The following is a 17,335-nucleotide window of genomic DNA, read 5'->3' as shown; positions in this document are numbered from 1 at the left end:
TGCCAAGAGTCTAAATTTTGATCACATGACTATGGAATGCTGCAATGGTCGTAAGTGTGAAGAACAATCATAAGTTAACTTTTTAGTGCCATTGTAATGGCACTAAAATGTTCACTAAATGAACAAATATAAGTTGAGGGCTACCTATATACACACTGTTCTGTCGGGCTCTCTGGTAGACTCCTCCCAAAGATTCACAGGTACAAATTTCAGACACACACACACACAAGTTTGAAAATTCAAAACAATGTTCTTTATAATGAAAATTCACTTAACCTAAGCCCTCTTTTGGTATAGCAAAGAGCACTGGTCTCCAAACAAGTCCCTTATCAGTTCTGTGATACTTAGCTTGCAGCTTTGAGGCAATTCACAGTCCTTCTTTCACAAAGTGAAACACACTTTGCTCTGGTTTAGTTTCAAAGCAGGGAAAAATCAGCACACAAAAGGTCAAAGTCAGTAAAGCAGTCACGAAACACAACAATCAGATAATCCTCCACAATGGCCGAACCCACAGGCTGCTATTTATACCAGCCTCACTAATTACCACAGCCCCACCCAACCACAGGTGGCCTCATTTTCGTTGATAATAATCTCTCAGTTGTTGTTGCTTATGCATCGCTCTTCGCATGTGTGGCTGTATCATTAACTCTTGTTCTGAATCCAAGGAAGAGCTAGATAATTGATCTCCTTCTGAGCTGTCTGCCCCACTCTCCTCCTCCCTGTCGCTCATGTATTCCTGGTCAGAGGAGCCTTCATCAGCAGATTCCACTGGGGGCAAAACAGGCCTGCAGCATGTGGATGTCTCCCCCACATCCACAGTCCTTGGGGCAGGAGCTGGGCCAAAGCTAACCACAACACACACATTCATACATACACACCCACACTCTTTTCTTTCATTTTTTCTTTCTTCTTGGTTGTACTTCAAATAAAATGTGTTTCTGTGTCTATGTGTGTGTGTGTGTGAGAGAGAGAGAGAGATCCACAGGGCAGGTGATTCTTCACAAGAGAAACTTTCTGTCTTGTTTCAGTTCGTGGCATTTGGCTCTCCCAAGAAGCAAATTCACAATGGCACTTTGCCAATAGGATCATTTTGCAAATAGGAAAAAATTATGGAAGTTAACATTTTAGAACCAAAGTGCTAAATCATAAGTTTATTTCGGCTTACGCAGAACTAAGGCACAATTACATCACAAAACTCACAGGTTTTGTAAATGCTGTTGATTGTGGCCAAAATACTTGACCAGAAAAGTCAAGATGAATTTTTTCTGATACTTATTATTTATCAAATACTATCATAGCAAAAAAAAATGTATATGTCATTTAAAACTTATAAAAAGGAATGCAATATTTTATTCCATTCATTTTTATTTCCATTTATTATTTAGCTTCCCTTAAGTGTTGATCCTCTGTGAACAGAAAAAATTCAAAATGAACAATTAAATAAATTGTTACAAACTGAATAATTCACCCAAACTTTATATAAATGTTTACAAATTCATCTTTTTTTACTATTAGAAAAATAATAATTTCTATTTATTTATACCATTATTTGCATGCAGTCTCACCTAACAGCTATTCATATCTTTAATATGTGCTTGACTATTTGTTCCATCTCTATATTTTGGGCCTCGGTTTAAACTGATCCTTCTAGCCCATTCTAAGCAATTTGTGAAGAAATAACTTTTTAATCAGACATACATTAGCACAGTTCCTATTTATAGAGCGAAATTAGGGTATCAATTACAATAAATTATTATGCAGAATACAATAAAATATTTATGCTTGACTAGCAACTCTTTTTATATGCTCCTTGACGATCCAGAAAATTGCTGTCATAAATTATATTTTTACAGACTGCGTACCAAGCTGATTGTCCTGTCGCTATAATGCACAGAGCTGATGCGTTTTGGTCTCTGAAGCACAACCAAGCAGGAGTTTATCCAACCTATACATTCAAACTTTGATCAGGGCAGAGCGGAGTCTCTAAAGCGCATTCTCATACTTTTTGTAATCCCACTGAAAAAGTTCTAAGATATTTTAAGTCACTCCAAATCCCCGGTTTGGATTTTTCCCTCCATTTTGCATCACAATCCTATATAGATACTGGCTCAGAAGCAAATGCCATTAAAATTTAAAGAAGTTGTTCTGTATACTGGACTGCTCCAATTTCTCTCTCCCATATTTTTCACCTTCTTCCTTTAAGTGGGTGGACAGAGACATCTAGCTTCCTTGCTACCAAACACGGTATTCCCCTGATCAGTTACAGTCCTTACCTTTAGCTCCAGAGATGTGAAGATAATTAATGTAAACACCCACATGGCTGGTGCTTGTTTCTTCCCTTCACTCCTTGCACACAGATCAAAAGTTACCTCCATGGGTTCCTAGGTGGGCTTTCCACTCTCCTGGATAACGTGGCTCTCTGCATCTTGCTGGTACTGTTATATCTGTCCCTGAGTACCAGCAGGGTGCTACACCTCCAGTCACAGGCAATGTTAGGGTTTGTGCAGTCGAGATATTTCCACCTCTCTCTTCCATTACTCATTGTTATCACCCCGTGTCAAGAAAAAAGATAAATCCTTTGTGTTCCCATGGATAGGGGAACAAGTCTGGTTATGGGACAACGCTGCATTCATTTCACCAAATGAAAGATAAATCTGTCAAGGCATGGAAAATAACAGAAATTGTTCCAGAACCTGGAAGGAATAAAGTGGCGGCACAAACCAATTTTTGGCAGGAGAAAAGCTGCTATCCATGGGGTGATTCAGCTAGGCTGAAACACTCTGCTAGTATCTGCCCTGTGCAAACTGGAACACAGTTACTCAGGAGTATCTTTGACAGACAAAAATGTATTGTCCATCTCGCAGGATGGCTGTTGGATGGAGTAGTAGGCACTCTTGCCTTTTTACTTGGGCAGAAAGCAACATCAGTACAAAGCCATTTATTCTGGTATGACAACTACAGAATTACATCTATACCAATATGATTCTCTAAACAAAAGGGAAAGACAGGATATAAATTTCAGAGATGCACACCAAGAATTTTTTTAATAATTACAGCTTCTGCTCTGGCAATCTCATACTACTTACCAGTGCTTACAAAACTTTTGCCAGACCCATCCTCGAATACAGCTCATCTGTTTGGAACCCATATCGCATCTCAGACATTAACACCCTTGAAAATATCCAAAGATACTTCACCAGAAGAGCCCTTCACTCCTCCACTCGAAACAGAATGTACTAGAATTTCAATCCTGGGCCTAGAAAGTTTAGAACTAAGACGCCTTAAACAAGATCTAAGTATTGCCCACAAGATCATATGCTGCAACGTCCTGCCTGTCGGTGACTACTTCAGCTTCAACCACAACAACACAAGAGCACACAACAGATTTAAAACTAATATTAAACGCTCCAAACTTGACTATAAAAAATATGACTTCAGTAACCGAGTTGTCGAAGCGTGGAACTCAATACCAGACTCCATAGTGTCATCCCCAAACCCCCAACACTTTACCCTTAGATTATCTATGGTTGACCTATCCAGATTCCTAAGAGGTCAGTAAGGGGTGAGTACAAGTGCACTAGAGTGCCTTCCGTCCTCTGTCCTATTGCTCTCCTATATCTCCTATACCTTCCTTCTATTCCTATATCTCTTCTTCTATTCTTTCATTGATATGTTCTATTACTATATCTTCTTTTCTATCCTTTCTTAGATATATTTTACTATGCGTATCTCCTCTATAACCTTCATCATGTATTTTTCTATGTGTGTGTGTGTGTGTGTGTGTGTGTGTGTATATATATATATATATATATATATATATATATATATATATATATATATATACAGTGGTACCTCAAGATACGAACCCCTCGTCTTACGAACAATTCGTGATACGAACCCGGGGTTCAGAAAAAATTTGCCTCTTCTTACGAACTTTTTTCAAGTTACGAACGCCAAACCCGAACTTCCGGGTTCGGCATTGGGAGGCTCCTGGGAAGCCCCCGGGCTGTTTTAAAAGGTGACCGCCGGGCTGGGGGGCTTCCCAGCAACCTCCCGAATCCCGAACTTTTGCCGAACTTCCAGGTTCGGGGTTCGGGGGGGTGCTGGGAAGCCCCCCAGCCCGGCAGTCACCTTTTAAAACAGCCGGGCGGCTTCTCAGGAGCCTCCCAACGCCGAACGCGGAAGTTCGGGTTTGGCGTTTGGCTTCCGGAGGCTCCTGGGAAGCCCCCCGGCTGTTTTAAAAGGTCACAGCCAGGCTGGGGCGCTTGCCAGCAGCCCCGACTCCCTGCCGCTCGCCCATGGCCGGCAGAAGATCGCTCTTGCCCGGCTTCCGCGCGAGGCATCAGGTCAGCATTCTGTGGGGCGGGCGGCAGGGAAGCCGGCGGCTGTGGCAGCTGCTGCAGGAGGCTTTCCCCCTCCTCGTCCGCCGCCCGCCCGCCCAGAATGCTGACCTGATGCCTCGCGGGGAAGCCGGGCAAGAGCGATCTTCTGCCGGCCATGGGCGAGCTACAATAAGCTTCCACGCCCTCGCCCGTGCCTGGCGGGAGGTGAAGAGTGCTTTGCCCAGTGCAAAGTTGACAGCAAGCAGCTCCGCAGTCCCCAAAGGAGGCTTAACCCCGCCCCTCTGTCCCACCCCTCGCCCGTATCCGGCATAACTTCCTCCTGCCTATCCCCGCTCTTCTGCCGGCCACGGGCGAGGGGTGGGACAGAGGGGTGGGGTTAAGCCTCCTTTCGGGACTGCGGAGCTGCTTGCTGTCAACTTTGCACTGGGCAAAGCACTCTTCAGCTCCCGCCAGGCACGGGCGAAAGGCGAGGAAGCCTATTGTAGCAGCTGCCACAGCGGAGACATTTGGGGTTTTGGCTGGGGGGGGGATGGGAAGGCAGGAGGTCCGGCCCTTCATTTGCCCTCCCAGCAAAAGACAAAGCCGCACAGCTCCGCATCGCCGAAGGAGGCTTAACCCCACCCCTCTGTCCCACCCTGTTGTATCCTGAAATGGCTACCTTGTAACGCTGTAAATAGTTTGTTCCTCTTTTCCAGCGCTGTCTGAGCCCAAGCAGGAAGTCGCTCCTGATTGGCTCAGACGCGGCCGGCTCTCGCTTTGGCGGGAACCGCAAAAGTATAAAAGAAGCGGCTTCTCCCTGCAGAGCCAGTCGGTACTCGCTGAATCGTCACTTTACCTTGCTGAGCTGTCACTTATTCTCTGAGCTGAATAAAAGTACCGATTGCTCAAACCCTGTCTCTGGGTCTACTTCACTGGCGACGAACGAACGGAAGAACTTCGCGTGCAACATGGACAAAATCCAGATCGGCCAGGCTCCAGAACTTTTCGATGCCGAGAAAATGACTTGGGACGAGTACATGGCCACCTTCGAGATATTCCTCGAGGCGGCGGGAATGCAGGACGCCGGAGCCGATCGCAGACGGGCTATTTTTCTAAACTACTGCGGCGCAGAGATCCGTAGACTTGCCCAAACTCTCACCGAACCAGAACAAGCAAGAGCCACAGCGTGGGACGTCCTTCAACAGAAACTAGCGAGCCATTTTAAACCAACCAGACCAGCCGTGGTTTACCGGCATCAATTTCACATGATGGCTCAGAGAGAAACCGAGTCGATAAGCCAATTCACAACGCGGCTTCGAACGGTACTCGCTCAATGCAAGTTTCAAGATCCGGAAGCTCGCCTCACCGACGCCTTGATTTTCGGCATGAAGAACCACACAGTGAGAAGTAAACTCCTCACCGAAGATGAGCCGACTCTACAAACCGTAATCAAATTAGCGCAAACCGCGGAAGCAGCCGACGCAGCGGCAAGAGAATTAAAAGAGCACGGAAGGCGAGAAACCATTGCCAAGATCGACGCCGAGTCTCCCAGCGCCATGGGAACAGACGTCCGCGGCCAGCTAACTAGCAACGGGGACGACTGCCTCCTCCTGCAAGACCAACCGAGACACCCTAGAGCTACTCATCCAGCCCCCTGCGCGGGCTGCCGGGGAAATCACCAGCGCCATCGATGCCCGTTCCGCGACACCACTTGCCGCCGTTGCAACCGGAGAGGCCACATCGCCATCGCATGCAGGGCAACGGCACCAGAAGAAACTTTTGCCACACAACAATACCAGCGACCCCAAAACCACCCCCCCCAATCGCGAGAAAGGAGACCGTTCCGCAACTCGGGTCAAAGGAATTACCCCACCGCTAACCGAGACTACAATAGAGGTAACTCTCAATATTCCGTGAATAACACGGCAACCAAAAAGGGGGCTAAAATTGTTATCTCGTTGTTGCTAAATAACCAGCCTTGCTCAATGGAGCTAGATACGGGTTCGAGATATACCATCATGCCCTGGGAAAAATTTAAGCTATATATGCCTAATGTGTCTGAGGCTGACCTAATTCAAACCTCTTTGGTGATCAGAGACTTCCAAGGGGGGGTAATCTCGGTCCTGGGAACTGCAAATGTACCTATTGTATTTAAGAATGTCAAATGTACCCTTCCCATGCTTATTGTGACGGGGGCCAAACACTCCCTGCTAGGGCTAGCATGGATGGAACCGTTGGGGATTGAAATTTCGGGTGTGTATAATGTAAACTGTGATATTATGCCTAACTTTGTGAAAGAGTTCCCTGAAGTGTTCAGCCCCACCTTAGGATTGTATAAGGGAACCCCCATATCTTTCTCTATTGACCCCAAGGTCCCACCAGTTAGACTGAAACCTCGCAGGGTTCCCCTCCCGCTTCTCCCCAAGCTAGACTTACAGCTGGACAAACTCATTAGTCAAGGTATCTTGGTCCCTGTGGAACAGGGGCCATGGGAAACTCCCATAGTGACACCCCTGAAGCCAGATGGCTCCTTAAGAGTTTGCGCTGATTACAAATCAACCCTGAATAAGGCACTCCAACACCACCCCTACCCCATTCCGGTTGTGCAACAACTCTTACACTCCCTGGGGGAGGGGAAAAGGTTCGCAAAGATCGACCTGGCGCAGGCTTACCAGCAACTTCCGGTCGATGAACAAACAGCAAACGCTCAAACAATTGTAACGCACAGGGGGGCTTTCAAATGCACGAGGTTACAGTTTGGGGTGAGCATAGCCCCAGGGATATTCCAGAGCATCATGGAACGCCTATTGTCAGGGGTAAATGGGGCCATCCCATATTTTGATGACATCTTAATTGCAGGGGAAAACCAGGAACAAGTGAACAAAAGAATAAGGGAAGTACTTAAGAGGCTACAGGACAAAGGGTTACGAATCAAGCCTGATAAATGTGTCTGGGGAACTAACAGTATTGAATTCCTAGGATATAAAATAGATAAGGAAGGTATCCACCCCACAACTGAGAAGCTGAGAGCAATTAGAGAAGCCCCAGAGCCACGAGATAAGAGTGAGTTGCAAGCATTTTTGGGCCTCCTTAATTTTTATTCCGTTTTTTTAAAGCAGAAGGCAACAGTAGCAGAGCCTCTCCATCGTTTACTCCAGAAGGAAGCCCGCTGGACATGGGGGAAAATTGAACGTGAAGCCTTTGCTCAAATAAAAAATTTACTAACTTCTAAAAGTGTAGTAGTCCAATATAGTGCCTCACTACCCATTAGGCTCACGTGCGACGCTTCGCCGTACGGCATAGGAGGAGTCCTAGCTCACGTTCTACCTAATCAGACAGAGGCCCCAATAGCATTTTTTTCAAGAACCATGACCAGCACGGAGAGAAATTATAGCCAGTTAGACAAGGAGGCTCTGGCATTAGTGGCAGGGGTAAAGAAGTTTCACAATTACATTTTTGGAAGAAATTTTGAGCTAGTCACTGACCACAAACCCCTACTAGGCCTGCTAGCCCCCAACAAGCCCACTCCACCTTTTATGTCTCCAAGACTAATCAGATGGGCCCTTTTCCTCTCTGGGTATCAGTATGAGCTCACCCACAAGGGGGGGAAGGAAATCAATCATGCAGACGGCCTCAGCAGATGCCCCATAGCAGACTTGGTAGAAGACCCTGTTCCAACCACAGACGTGCTAATGATAGAACTCGAGGAAAACCCACTAACCACAGCAAAAGAGGTAGCTGCACACACGCAGCAAGACCAAATCCTGAAACAAGTAGTGAACTGTGTTCTAAAGGGATGGCAAAATGATATTGTTAAACCTGAATTGTGTGATTTTAAGAACAAAAGGCTTGAATTGTCATATGTAAAAGGTTGTTTGCTGTGGGGGGATAGAGTGATCATCCCCAAACGCCTAAGGGAAAAGGTACTCAGAATGTTACACGTGGGCCATCCTGGGATTGTCAGGATGAAGAGCCTAGCAAGGGGGCATTTATGGTGGCCAGGGCTTGATGCTGATATTGAAAGTTGGGTTTCAAAGTGTGACCCGTGCCAAGAGTCTAGGCCCAATCCCCCCAAAACAACTCCGGCTGAGTGGGAACAGCCTGCTGGCCCTTGGTCTAGGATCCACATTGATTTTGCTGGCCCAGTGGGGTCTCAGTATTTCCTAATAGTGGTTGATGCTTTCTCCAAATGGTTGGAAATAATAGCAATGAACAACATAACCACAAGTGCCACTATCAAGGTATTGAGCAGACTGTTTGCATCCCATGGTTGCCCTGATCTATTGGTGTCTGACAATGGACCGCAACTAACAGCCAGGCAATTCGAATTATTCCTAGATGGCCTGGGGGTCAGACATGCCCTCATCTCGCCTTACTCGCCCTGGGCTAACGGGTTGGCAGAACGTTACGTAAGGGTGGCAAAAGAGGCATTGCACAGGTCAGGCCCTGGAGATGTGCAACAGAACTTGGACCAATTCTTATTAACCCAGCACATTACCCCTAACTCGCACACACATGTAAGCCCTGCAGAGTTATTGATGGGGAGAAAGTTGAGGTCACCACTAGACAGGTTAAACCCAAGGTTCTGTTTGAATAATAACCAAATGTGCATAAAACCAGAAAGAGAAATGTATTTGGGTCAAAATGTATATGTAAAATGCTTTGATGGAAATGTAAACTGGATGAAGGGAATTATTGTTAAGCAAAATGCACCCAAGACTTATATTGTTAAACTGGAGGATGGTCGTTTGTGGAAACGACACATAGACCACATTCGGAAACGAACTGAAAACCAATTACAACAACCCGCTGACTCGGACTCTCCCCCCTCAACAGACTTTTATACATTGCCCGAACTAAGAAACACGCAGAGAGACTTATCGGGCCAGGGGGAACCATCCAGCGACGCCGAGCCATCCTCGTCCTCCGAGGCCTTCGTTGGGCCCGCCAGGCCTAGTCCACCGCACCGGGAGAACAGCGGCGAGCCATCCTCCACGGTCAGTGGCGAAGGAGAAAATGGACTGCGCAGGTCAGCGCGAGAGTCTCGAAGGCCTCACCGATTGGACGACTTCGTCACGTGGCTTTCTTGATGGATGGGTCCAACTATGAGGGGAGGGGTGTTGTATCCTGAAATGGCTACCTTGTAACGCTGTAAATAGTTTGTTCCTCTTTTCCAGCGCTGTCTGAGCCCAAGCAGGAAGTCGCTCCTGATTGGCTCAGACGCGGCCGGCTCTCGCTTTGGCGGGAACCGCAAAAGTATAAAAGAAGCGGCTTCTCCCTGCAGAGCCAGTCGGTACTCGCTGAATCGTCACTTTACCTTGCTGAGCTGTCACTTATTCTCTGAGCTGAATAAAAGTACCGATTGCTCAAACCCTGTCTCTGGGTCTACTTCACACCCCTCGGCCGTGGCCGGCAGAAGAGCGGGGATAGGCAGGAGGAAGTTATGCCGGATACGGCCGAGGGGTGGGACAGAGTGGTGGGGTTAAGCCTCCTTCGGCGATGCGGAGCTGCGCGGCTTTGCCTTTTGCTGGGAGGGCAAATGAAGGGCCGGACCTCCTGCCTTCCCCTCCCTCCCCAGCCAAAACCCCAAATGTCTCCGCTGTGGCAGCTGCTACAATAGGCTTCCTCGCCTTTCGCCTGTTTCAGCTTTCCATCCATCCACGTCACTTTGCTGCTAAATCGTATGGCAGCAAACAATCTTTGGGGTTTTCGCTGGGGGGAGAAGTAGGACCTTCCTAACTTCCTCCCCCCCCCCAGCGAAAACCCCAAAGATTGTTTGCTGCCACACGATTTAGCGGCGAAGTGACGTGAAGGGATGGAAAGCTGAAACCGGGCTGTTTCAGCTTTCCATCCATCCACGTCACTTTGCTGCTAAATCGTATGGCAGCAAACAATCTTTGGGGTTTTCGCTGGGGGGAGAAGTAGGACCTTCCTAACTTCCTCCCCCCCCCAGCGAAAACCCCAAAGATTGTTTGCTGCCACACGATTTAGCGGCGAAGTGACGTGAAGGGATGGAAAGCTGAAACCGGGCTGTTTCAGCTTTCCATCCATCCACGTCACTTTGCTGCTAAATCGTATGGCAGCAAACAATCTTTGGGGTTTTCGCTGGGGGGAGAAGTAGGACCTTCCTAACTTCCTCCCCCCCCCAGCGAAAACCCCAAAGATTGTTTGCTGCCACACGATTTAGCGGCGAAGTGACGTGAAGGGATGGAAAGCTGAAACCGGGCTGTTTCAGCTTTCCATCCATCCACGTCACTTTGCTGCTAAATCGTATGGCAGCAAACAATCTTTGGGGTTTTCGCTGGGGGGAGAAGTAGGACCTTCCTAACTTCCTCCCCCCCCCAGCGAAAACCCCAAAGATTGTTTGCTGCCACACGATTTAGCGGCGAAGTGACGTGAAGGGATGGAAAGCTGAAACCGGGCTGTTTCAGCTTTCCATCCATCCACGTCACTTTGCTGCTAAATCGTATGGCAGCAAACAATCTTTGGGGTTTTCGCTGGGGGGAGAAGTAGGACCTTCCTAACTTCCTCCCCCCCCCAGCGAAAACCCCAAAGATTGTTTGCTGCCACACGATTTAGCGGCGAAGTGACGTGAAGGGATGGAAAGCTGAAACCGGGCTGTTTCAGCTTTCCATCCATCCACGTCACTTTGCTGCTAAATCGTATGGCAGCAAACAATCTTTGGGGTTTTCGCTGGGGGGAGAGGTAGGACCTTCCTAACTTCCTCCCCCCCCAGCGAAAACCCCAAAGATTGTTTGCTGCCATACGATTTAGCAGCAAAGTGACGTGGATGGATGGAAAGCTGAAACAGCCCGGTTTCAGCTTTCCATCCCTTCACGTCACTTCGCCGCTAAATCGTGTGGCAGCAAACAATCTTTGGGGTTTTCGCTGGGGGGGGAGGAAGTTAGGAAGGTCCTACTGTCTCCTCCCCCAGCCAAAAACACAAAGCCAGGCAGCCTCCAGCCGCCAAAGGAGCCTCCTGATTCTCCCCGCGGAAGGCTCCATTCTGTTCCCTGCCAGCCCGATTGAGGGGCCGGCGGGAGGAAAGCGAATGCCTCTCTTCGTTGCACTGCCTGGCTGGCAGCGGAAGATGTAAACGAGCCCACGGGGCCGGTCTCCGTGGCCGGCAGGGAACAGAATGGAGCCTTCCGTGGCGTCTGCCTGCTGGGCTGGTAAGGGGGGGAACCGAGCCCAGCCCCGTGGCATTCGCTTTCCTCCCGCCCGCAGCCGACTGATCGTGGGCGGCTTCCCGATCTCGGAGAGCTTCCTGGGCATGAAAGCTCGCGAATGCAACAAGGACGAAAGCCAGGAAGCTCTCCGAGATCGGGAAGGAGCCCACGGTCAGATGGCTGCGTGCGGGAGGAAAGCGAATGCCTTTCTTTGTTGCGCTTCCACCAGCATGGCCTGGCTGGCAGCGGAAGATGTAACCGAGCTCACGGGGCTGGGCTCGGCTCCCCCTCTTACCAGCCCAGCAGGCAGCCGCCATGGAAGGCTCCGTTCCCTGTCGGCCACGGAGACCGGCCCCGTGGGCTCGTTTACATCTTCCGCTGCCAGCCAGGCAGCGCAACGAAGAGAGGCATTCGCTTTCCTCCCGCCGGCCCCTCAATCGGGCCGGTAGGGAACAGAATGGAACCAGCCCAGAAGCAATAGACGCAGGATCGGGCCGGCAGCAGGCGCAGGGCGAGGCAGCAGGTCTGCATCCTGGGCAGGCGGGCGGGCGGCGGGCGAGGAGGCGCGGCCGAGCGGCGACAGCGGCGGTTCTCCTCACTTCGGAGAGCTTCCTGGGCATGAAAACGCGCGAATCCAACAAGAACGAAAGCCAGGAAGCTCTCCCTGGCGGAGACCGCCGGCCCCTCAATCGGGCCGCCGTGACGGGGACCACTGGCCTGCCTAGCGGGCTGGGAGGGAGGTGGAATACGGGAGGAGGAGGAAGAGGAGGAGGAGGGAGGAAGGAGAGAGAGAGAGAGGGAAGCCGCCCGGCTGTTTTTAAAGGTGACAGCCGGGCGGCAGCGTTTTTTTGCGGTTGTTTTTTTTTTGTTGCACGGATTAATTGACTTTACATTGTTTCCTATGGGAAACAATGTTTCGTCTTACGAACCTTTCGTGTTACGAACCTTTCCCTGGAACCAATTAAGTTCGTATCTTGAGGTTCCACTGTATATATATATATATGTAGATTGTTCTGAGTTCGGGTTTTGCCCTGTGTAATGTTTTGCATGTCTATGCGACGTTTCGGCGAAATCACATTCACCATCTTCAGGCTGTAGTTCCTATCTTTGTGTTGTTTTAAATGTTTTAAAACAACACAAAGATAGGAACTACAGCCTGAAGATGGTGAATGTGATTTCGCCGAAACGTCGCATAGACATGCAAAACATTACACAGGGCAAAACCCGAACTCAGAACAATCTACATACATATACCCGTGAAAATTTACGAAAACATATATATATATATATATATATATATATATATATATATATATATATATATATTTGTAGATTTTCACGGTACAGGTATGACGGTCTTGGTATATTCGGGTTTCTTCCCGTGTAGGATTTAGAAATTTCTGGCGACGTTTTGATGAGGTCACACTCATCATCTTCAGGCTGGTGTTTCTGTCCTTGTTCTAAGGCGAACAGTGCGAGACCTGAGCTGCCTTCCTTCTATAAATACTGGTGGCTGGGTGTGGTTTGATGGCTCAGCAATTGCCTGCTGTGTAGAAACTTCCTGGTGAGTCAATGGGGTAACATCTGAGGTCGTTGATGTAGCTGAAGTATGCTGATTAGTTAATGGTTGTTGATTAGGCGTGATATCCTGAGTAGTTGGAGCTTGGAAAAACATCCCCAAAATATGAACAAGCGGGATGATACCTCCCGCTTACCAGACATCTGGAAACCAGCCCTCAAAAGTAACCCAGCCATAAAAACTGAAACTAGACTCAGAACACACATTGCAAAACAATCAAATAGCCTGCAAACTCCAACTACTCAGGATATCACACCTAATCAACAACCATTAACTAATCAGCATACTTCAGCTACATCAACAACCCCAGATGTTACCCCACTGACTCACCAGGAAGTTTCTACACAGCAGGCAATTGCTGAGCCATCAAACCACACCCAGCCACCAGTATTTATAGAAGGAAGGCAGCTCAGGTCTCGCAGTGTTCACCTTAGAACAAGGACAGAAACACCAGCCTGAAGATGCTGAGTGTGACCTCGTCGAAACGTCGCCAGAAATTTCCAATTCCTACACGGGAAGAAACCCGAATATACCAAGACCGTCATATATATATATATATATATATATATATATATATATATATGTTTTCGTGTATATGTATATGTATATGTATATGTATATATGTATATATATCTCCACTAAAACCCTCATTGTGTATTGGACTAAATAAATAAATAAATAAATAAATAAATAAATAAATAAATAAATAAATAACTGCAGGATATATTGATGTGGATGGATGGAGGAATGGAAGGGGGGAAGGGATGGAGGGAGAGAAAGAGAGAGAGAAACAAAGAAAGAGAAATTATATGAACCAGAACTCAAAGTTACCATAACAAGATAATTTTCAGAAACATAATGGTTTAGAAGAGGAAAGAAAATAAGACAAGAACACATATTGTTCTGTTTCCGTTTAACTTACATAGCAAATGCATCATACTCATAGTGTGGGGAAGACATGACAGCTGGAATAAAAGTTTCAAAACGATAACAGTTTGTAATATATTGATGATGCCACTTGGTACAAAGGACCTGTAACAGTTTCTTACAGAACAGAATGTATTGGAATTTTCTTTTGTTAAGTTCAAGATGGATAAAGATGAACAGTGTGTTGGGCAAGCATGCAGTCCCATCACTTCCTGGCAAATATAAAGGGACATATTTTATTTTCTTGGGCTACAAGATTAGTAAAGGTGGTGACTGCAGCTATGAAATTTAAAGACCCTTGCTCTTGAGAGGAAAATTATGGCAAATCTAGATACCATATTCAAAAGCAGAGACACCACCTTGTCAACAAAACTCTGTATAGTCAAAGCTATGGCTTTCACTGTAGTAATGTATGGCTGTGAGAGTTGGACCATAAGGAATGCTGAGCACAAAAGAACATGACGCTTTCAAATTGTGCTGTTGGAGAAGACTCTTGAGAGTCCCTTGAATGAAAGGAGATCAATCCAATCAATCCCAAAGGAATCAACCCTAACTGTTCTTTGGAGGGACAAAAACTGAAGCTCAAACTCAAATATTTTGGCCACCGAATAAGAAGAGAGGACTCCTTGAAAAAGACCCTGATGTTGGGAAAGATTGAAGAAAAGAAAAAGTGATGGCAGAGGATGAGATGGTTAGAGAATGTAGATTTTGCAATCTTTCAGTATCCGAATCATTTCCAGCACTGGTTTAACATTCCCACAGTATTCAAAGACCCCTGCACAAAATAATATAGCCTTAACTCTGCATTGTTGAAACAAATGTCCATCTGGGTTCAATTCCAAGTGGGGAGAAAGACACCAAGACTGCTTGGGAAAGCTGGTTTTAATGGAGCAGTCCCATTAGACACATGGTCCTGGTTCAGATGAACACATAGAGTCGAGAGTGAGTGTTATTTTTTACCCTTTTGGGCCTTGCCCTAGAGCACTGGTTCTCAACCTTTCTAATGCCACAACCCTTTAATACAGTTCTTCATGTTGTGGTGACCACCAACCATAAATCTAGCACCAATTCTTCCCACAAAGCTTTTAGCTGATTGGCAGGAAGGTCAGAGGGACATACTCACCATAAACAACTGATTGGTCAGATTGTAAAAATATATTCCAAGGCGTCAGAATAGAACACCATGGAAAATTTGTCTTAGGTGACCCCTGTGAAATGGTCGTTCGACCCCCAAAGGGGTCCCGACCCCCAGGTTGAGAACCGCTGCATTAGAGCTTCCTGTTCCTGTGCAAGAAATGTGTCCTATTGGTTGCTGTAGGGGCCACTTGCAGATCCTAGCAGTTTTGTCTTAGATAAGCCTGGTTTATACTGTGCTGGGTGATGTAATATCCCCAGGTGCCAAATGGTGAACTCTGCTGCTAGATGGGTACAGGGCTAATCCTATCATGTCCTGTGGGTCATGCCTTAATCCCATCACCCTGGAGCTGGAGGCCATTTGTAGATAGGATAGCCCAGTCTTTCTGGGGCTATTAACAATGGTGGGGGCTGCTTTCCAAGAGCATGTTTCTCCTTTTTTCAGGTATAATATTCCACCTTTTTAATATTTCCTATAATATTTCATTTTTCTAGGAGAGGGGTGGGTACTGACTTTCTACAGTATCAGATAGTGAAGTTGGAGTCAAACATTTTACAAGTGAAAATTGGCTCTATTTTGCTTGGAATAAGGCAATAGTTTAATTTACAGTTTCATGTTTATATATTACAGGTGGCAGCACAGTTTCTTCTTCCACTAGGCTGGTGTCCAGTATCTGGGTAAAATATTTATTGCAGATAATGCTGTTTATCTTATCACAATCCTGTAGAAATGATAAAAAACGAGCATAGTTCATTTGCAAACCTGCTACTATCAGGGAACCTTTTTTTTCTCAGAAGCTGAAACAGTTCCAAATTATTTATTCAAATGTTTATATCCTGCCTGCCCTCCGCAGACCTATTTGAAAAAATAGATATAATCCAGACCTAGAAGTATACCTGCTCTTTTTCAACTGGAAAGAAGCTGTATCTTGGCAGAAATGGGTAATGGGCAGCCTTTGCTGAGCTTCATCCCACAGCATTTCTTGACTACTAGTTGGAGCAGCTGCAAGCTGTGTTTTAAGAGTGCCATAAAATCTCCACTGTGACACAGAGAAAAATGCAATAAATCAGAAGATGGCAAGAAGATAGGCCCATGGAGAGCCTAAAGGAAATAATCTGGTGGTGGAGGTCATGTCTTGATGCTACACTACCCTCTGGTTTGATTTGAAAATATATGCAGTGCAGTTAACTGTACTGTATTTTTTTTTAAAGGCAAAATCTTTAAATGAATCTCAGATCCAGGGGTAGGCTACTGCCGGATGGGAGGGGGGCACAGTGGGATAGTGAAAATGGAACTCCACCCGAGTACCTAATTTGCACTGAAAGATCTTGAAAGAAAATGCAGGGCGTCCTGCATAAGCGACACCCAGTGTGGTAGCAAACATTTTGGTAGCCCTTCACTGCTCAGATCCCAGTGACTTCACAGACATGTCCTTAAAAGGGATTTTGGAAATTGTACTAAAGCACTTTACTAGATTGTTTCAGTACAACCAGCCTACAGTCCTGCAATTTTCTGGTGGTCTTCTATCCTAGTGCTCTCAAGATCAGTTGTCAGTTATTTGCTGCTACCAAGCTCAGCGAGGGATACACATATCTATGCAATACATAATATTGACTGCACAATATGGGCTACTGTATATATCCTTTTGAATATGAAGTCTTAGCAGCTAAAAATGTATCGGCATATTTTTACAGTGACTGTACTGGCACATTTACTTCTCAACTCCCCACTGTTTTATTTTTTATTTGATGTTTTCTTGGATATAGTTTATTTTTGGAAAATAACTCTGAAGGATAGATAGATAGATAGATAGATAGATAGATAGATAGATAGATAGATAGATAGATAGATAGATAGATAGAGAGAGAGATAGAGAGATAGATAGAGAGATAGAGAGATAGAGAGACAGATAGATTTATTGGCCGTGTGATTGGACACACAAGGAATTTGTCTTTGGTGCATATGCTCTCAGTGTATATAAAAGAAAAGATATATTTGTCAAGAATCATGAGGTACAACACTTAATGATTTCCATAGGGTACAAATAAGCAACCAATATACATGTAGCTGAGATAATAAAGGCACAAGGAATTAGGGTGTTTACCGTATCCTTCTTTTATTAATTCTACCCGCCCCATTTCCTTTCAAACAAATTCAAATCTTGCAATCCCTTGGCCGTCTCGGCTAAATAATTAATTGCCAC

The sequence above is a fragment of the Erythrolamprus reginae genome, chromosome 1, assembly GCF_031021105.1.
Source record: "Erythrolamprus reginae isolate rEryReg1 chromosome 1, rEryReg1.hap1, whole genome shotgun sequence".
NCBI classification, from domain to species: Eukaryota; Metazoa; Chordata; class Lepidosauria; order Squamata; family Dipsadidae; genus Erythrolamprus; species Erythrolamprus reginae.
The sequence above is the reverse complement of the archived record's forward strand: the minus strand, read 5'-3'. Positions refer to the sequence as shown.